The 6,314-nt window shown below is 38.4% G+C and overlaps 1 pseudogene; it reads left to right on the forward strand.

Annotated features, from left to right (window-relative positions):
• The first annotated feature begins 1,101 nt into the window (after positions 1-1,101).
• LOC106726924 overlaps positions 1,102-6,314 on the forward strand; it is a 138,439-nt pseudogene continuing 133,226 nt past the window's right edge.

Genomic DNA, 6,314 nt, shown 5'->3' on the forward strand with positions numbered 1-6,314 from the left:
TGTATCTCAGTATTCACAAAGGACTCTTTTTTAGTACTGTCCATAGTTTTCCTCCATGTACTTATTTAGCCCTAAGTAATACGTTGATTGTGTAATTTCTGTTACTAATGTCCTCTCTGCCCATCTAAGTGGTTTGTATTTCATGTGCATATAATTTCTAATACAAATAACATCTAGTTCATGAGTATAAAATTTACATAAACTCTATGAGGGTAATTGATCAGAAGTCATTTTCTTGGTGTCTAAGACATGAACACTGTCTGATGCCAAACTTGAGCTTTCTTATTATGCAGTGTTGGAAATGTCTCCTTTCCTGGAGTTTACTATGTTCTCCATTCAGTTCTTCACCCCTTACTGTCACACCACTACTTCTGGAGGAACTGGTAATCTGGTAACATTGGAGCAAGGACTGACAAATTTAGAGAAAGTGCCTAAAATCAGTACTATTTGGAAGTGTACTTTTTTATGGTGTTTTAGATGCTTCTGGTAATGCAACATAAATTAAATTAGCCAACCTCTCAGAAAGTAAGGGAACATGTTAACATAAAAATAATTTATTTACATTTCTTTTATATTTTCAGAGTACAACACATTTATCAGTTTTAGATTTTAGCTGTATACATGGTGAACTACTTATCTTATTATTTTTAATTCAGCTTTTAAGGAGAGAGACTGAATTGAAGTTTAAAAGTATTTTTGCAAGGTTCATGTTTGAAGAAGGTAAAGAAAGAGCCTGGAGAGAAAAAAAATCTATCAATCTCTCTATACAGAATAATTTTATCTTGTTATTTTTGCACCCTCAAATTCTATGAAAAAGTTAAGAATAGACTTCTTTCAACAAATTTATATTCTGAGACATGTCTAAAAATAACAAATTTGCCAGGACATTTCTTTTCATCTTAATTAGGCACTAAAGCATGTTTCTCTAATTTAATGCATGTCACATTCTCAAAAAGGGAAACAGCTCCATTCACTCCCAAAGCTCCTCAAATCTTTATCTCTGACCACATTTTATCTTTGCTTCTTGTAGAACATGTTTGTGTTAACTTGTTCGGGACCAAGATCTTTACTGGTTGATATCCAGATAATACTATTGACAAAATGGGATACCAGAATTCTCACCACTGCAAACTTAACTTTGACTTAATTGGGAAAGAGGAACTATTTCCAGTATGTGTAGAGGCCAAAACGGAAGCACAACCCACCAGGAACCTTGAGAGATACCAATGAAGAGCAAGATGTGAACCAATTACTGGGAAGTCAGCAAGATCTAATCAGAAGTCTGAGGCTGTGTGTGTTCTGGAATCACAACTACTAACATCTGTATGTAGGTGGGTGATCTTGTTTGTGGCATGCTGCTCTGAAATACTACAAATGTATAAGTATATACTAATTTGTACCTATTTTCATCAAATAAACTCAATACTCTCCCTATGACTAAAAATAATTTCAATTTCTCTCCATTGATCAGTCTCATATGTCTATGTTTTAGAGATAGATTTAAAGAATGAAGAAGCAGGGAGAAGGCCAGAGAACTATTTAACTTTTTAGCCTTTTTAAAAAAAATACTGAATTTATTTGGGTGACATCCATACTAATAAAAGGGTAATATGCTAATTAGACCAGATTGACTGATGTCTTCTGGACATCTGACGTCCTTCCAGATGAAGCCAAGGCCTGGCTGGGGGAAGCCACCCTGGACCCTGCCACCCGTGGTCATGGTCCTGGGTGCCTGTGGCCCCGGCTGGAGGCAGGGAAGCTGCCCACGGTCACAGTCCCGGGTGCCTGCAGCTAGCCAGAGGGAGGGAGGCCGTTGGCGAACAGGGCCTGCAGGCTGGGGGCAGTTCTCACATTGACTGTCTTCCCCCTGGTGGTGAGTGCACATCATAGCGACTGGTCATTCCAGTTGTTCCATTGTACCAGTCACTTAGGCTTTTATATATATAGACTAGAGGCCCGATGCACGAAATTCGCGCCAGGGCCTTGGCCCCCACCATGGCTGCAGCCACCCCTGCATTGGCCGCTGCCTGCTGAGGCTTTGTCTGGAAGGAGGGAAGTCTGGAAGGACATCTGGTCTAATTAGCATATTACACTTTTATTATTATAGATGTTGGGATAATCAGTATAACTTCCGAACCCAAATCAGGCTCAGGGTTTTCTAGTTTGCCCTAAGGAGTTACCTTTGCTAATCCCTTAACCCCTGTATCTCAGTATTCACAAAGGACTCTTTTTTAGTACTGTGCATAGTTTTCCTCCATGTACTTATTTAGCCCTAAGTAATACGTTGATTGTGTAATTTCTGTTACTAATGTCCTCTCTGCCCATCTAAGTGGTTTGTATTTCATGTGCATATAATTTCTAATACAAATAACATCTAGTTCATGAGTATAAAATTTACATAAACTCTATGAGGGTAATTGATCAGAAGTCATTTTCTTGGTGTCTAAGACATGAACACTGTCTGATGCCAAACTTGAGCTTTCTTATTATGCAGTGTTGGAAATGTCTCCTTTCCTGGAGTTTACTATGTTCTCCATTCAGTTCTTCACCCCTTACTGTCACACCACTACTTCTGGAGGAACTGGTAATCTGGTAACATTGGAGCAAGGACTGACAAATTTAGAGAAAGTGCCTAAAATCAGTACTATTTGGAAGTGTACTTTTTTATGGTGTTTTAGATGCTTCTGGTAATGCAACATAAATTAAATTAGCCAACCTCTCAGAAAGTAAGGGAACATGTTAACATAAAAATAATTTATTTACATTTCTTTTATATTTTCAGAGTACAACACATTTATCAGTTTTAGATTTTAGCTGTATACATGGTGAACTACTTATCTTATTATTTTTAATTCAGCTTTTAAGGAGAGAGACTGAATTGAAGTTTAAAAGTATTTTTGCAAGGTTCATGTTTGAAGAAGGTAAAGAAAGAGCCTGGAGAGAAAAAAAATCTATCAATCTCTCTATACAGAATAATTTTATCTTGTTATTTTTGCACCCTCAAATTCTATGAAAAAGTTAAGAATAGACTTCTTTCAACAAATTTATATTCTGAGACATGTCTAAAAATAAAAATGCAGAATGTTTGTGAAATTTAGATTCACATTCTCAAAAAGGGAAACAGCTCCATTCACTCCCAAAGCCCCTCAAATCTTTATCTCTGACCACATTTTATCTTTGCTTCTTGTAGAACATGTTTGTGTTAACTTGTTCGGGACCAAGATCTTTACTGGTTGATATCCAGATAATACTATTGACAAAATGGGATACCAGAATTCTCACCACTGCAAACTTAACTTTGACTTAATTGGGAAAGAGGAACTATTTCCAGTATGTGTAGAGGCCAAAACGGAAGCACAACCCACCAGGAACCTTGAGAGATACCAATGAAGAGCAAGATGTGAACCAATTACTGGGAAGTCCAAAAGATCTAATCAGAAGTCTGAGGCTGTGTGTGTTCTGGAATCACAACTACTAACATCTGTATGTAGGTGGGTGATCTTGTTTGTGGCATGCTGCTCTGAAATACTACAAATGTATAAGTATATACTAATTTGTACCTATTTTCATCAAATAAACTCAATACTCTCCCTATGACTAAAAATAATTTCAATTTCTCTCCATTGATCAGTCTCATATGTCTATGTTTTAGAGATAGATTTAAAGAATGAAGAAGCAGGGAGAAGGCCAGAGAACTATTTAACTTTTTAGCCTTTAAAAAAAAATACTGAATTTATTTGGGTGACATCCATACTAATAAAAGGGTAATATGCTAATTAGACCAGATTGACTGATGTCTTCTGGACATCTGACGTCCTTCCAGATGAAGCCAAGGCCTGGCTGGGGGAAGCCACCCTGGACCCTGCCACCCGTGGTCATGGTCCTGGGTGCCTGTGGCCCCGGCTGGAGGCAGGGAAGCTGCCCACGGTCACAGTCCCGGGTGCCTGCAGCTAGCCAGAGGGAGGGAGGCCAGGTCCCAGTTGCCTGCAGCTGGCCAGAGGGAGGGAAGCCTGGTTCCCAGGTGCAGGGGCTGAGGCAGAGGCAGTTAGGGGCAATCGGGCAGGTAGGCAGGCAAGCAGTTAGGAGCATCAGGCAGGCAGAGTGGTTAGGGTAGTCAGGCAGGCAGTCAGAGGCGGTTAGGGGCAATCAGGCAGGCAGGAGAGTGGTTAGAGGCATTCAGACTGTCAGGCAGGTGAGTGGTTAGGAGCCAGCGGTCCCAGATTACAAGAGGGTGCAGGCCAGGCTGAGGGACCTCCCTGCCATGCAAGAATTTCATACACCAGGCCTCTAGTTGGTTAATAAAATGATATAGGTTTCAAGTGTACAATTCTACAATACATCATCTGTATATTGAATGTGTGTTCACCACCCAAAGTCAAGTCTTCTTCCATCACCATTATCTCCCCTTTACCCTCTTCTACCTTGTCCCATACCTTTTCCCTCTGGTTATCACCATACCATTGTGTGTCTATGAGTTTTTTTGTGCTTTTTCTGTTTAATTCCTTCAGTTTTTCTGACCCAGATCCCCAAACCAACTCTCTGCTTACAGTTCGCAGTCTGTTTCTGTATCTGTGAGTCTGTTTCTATTTCGCTTGTTTATTTTGTTCATTAGACTCCACATATAAGTGAAGTCATATGGCTTTTGTCTTTCCCTGATTGGCTTGTTTCATTTAATGTAATACTCTCCAGGTCTATCCCTGCTGCCCCAGAAGGTGAAATTTCCTTTTTTTTTTTTTCATAGTTGAGTAGTATTCGATTGTGTAAATGTACCACAGCCTTTTTATTTACTGGTCTATTGATGGACCCTAGGATTGCTTCTAAATCTTGCCTTTTGTAAATAATGCTACAATGAATATAGGGGTGCATATGTTCTGTTGAATCAGTGTTTCAGCGTTCTTCAGATGTATTCCCAGAAATGGCATCACTGGGTCATAAGGCAGTTCCATTTTTAATTTTTTGAGGAAACTCCATACTGCAATCTTCAGTGGCTGCACCAATTTGCATTCCACCAACAGAGTACAAGGGTTCCCTTTTCTCCACATCCTCACCAGCACTTGTTTGTTGATTTATTGATAAAAGCCATTCTGACAATTATGACAGGTGATATCTCATTGTAGTTTTAATTTGCGTCTCTCTGATTATCAGTGACATTTAATATCTTTTCATATATCTATTGTCCATCTGTATGTCCTCTTTGGAGAAGTGTCCACTCAGGTCCTTTGACCATTTTTAAATTGGATTGTTTATTTTTTAGTGTGGTGTTGTATCATTTCTTTCTAGATTTTGAATAATAACCTCTTATCAGATATATCATTGGTGAATATGTTCTCCCAAACATATTCAACTCTCAAACAAGTGAGTTGTCTTCATTTTGTTGATAGTTTTTTTTTCACTGTGCATATCTTTTTAGTTTGATATAGTCCCATTTGCTTATTTTTTTCTTTTGTTTCCATTGCCCAAAGGGACATATCAGAAAAAATATTGCTAGGAAAAATGTCTGAGATTTAATGTCTATTTTTGCTCCTAGAATTTTTATGGTTTCCCAACTTACATGTAAGTCTTTAATCCATTTTGTGTATATTCTTGTGTATAGTGTAAAAAGGTGGTCTAGTTTTATTTTTTGCATGTGTCTGTCCAATTTTTCCAATACCATTTATTGAATAGAATATTTTTTACCCCATTGCATGTCTTGCTTACTTTGTCTAATATTAATTGATAATAAAAGCATGGGTTTATTTCTGGGCTCTTTATTCTGTTTCATTAATCTATGTGTCTGTTTTTATGCCAGTCTTTTGTGTGAATTTTTGGAATATTTGTTCTAGTTTTGTGAAATACACCACTTGTATTTTGATAGAAATTACATTGAAACATTGAATTTCTTTGGGTAGTATGAACATCTTAAATAATGTTAATTCTTCCTGTCCATGAAAATGGTATGTTTCTACTTAATTTTATCTTCTCCAATGTCTTCAGTGGCATAATTTTTTAAGTATAGGTCTCTTACATAGTTGGTTAAATTTATTCCAAGGTATTTTCTGATGCAATATCAATGGGATTGTATTCTTAGTTTTGCTTTTTGATAGGATATTATTGATGTGTAAAAATGCAACTAATTTCTAGATATTTATTTTCTACTAGAGGCCCGGTGCACGAAATTCATGCACTGGGGGGTGGGGGTTCCCTCAGCCCAGCCTGCCCCTCTCACAGTCCGGGAGCCCTCGGTGGATGTCCAACTGACGGCCACAGTCTGGCAGCAGAGGCTCAGAGCAGGCGTCCCGTGTGTGTGTGTGTGTGTGTGTGTGTGTGTGTGTGTG

This window comes from Myotis brandtii, unplaced genomic scaffold, assembly GCF_000412655.1.
Source record: "Myotis brandtii unplaced genomic scaffold, ASM41265v1 scaffold11, whole genome shotgun sequence".
NCBI classification, from domain to species: Eukaryota; Metazoa; Chordata; class Mammalia; order Chiroptera; family Vespertilionidae; genus Myotis; species Myotis brandtii.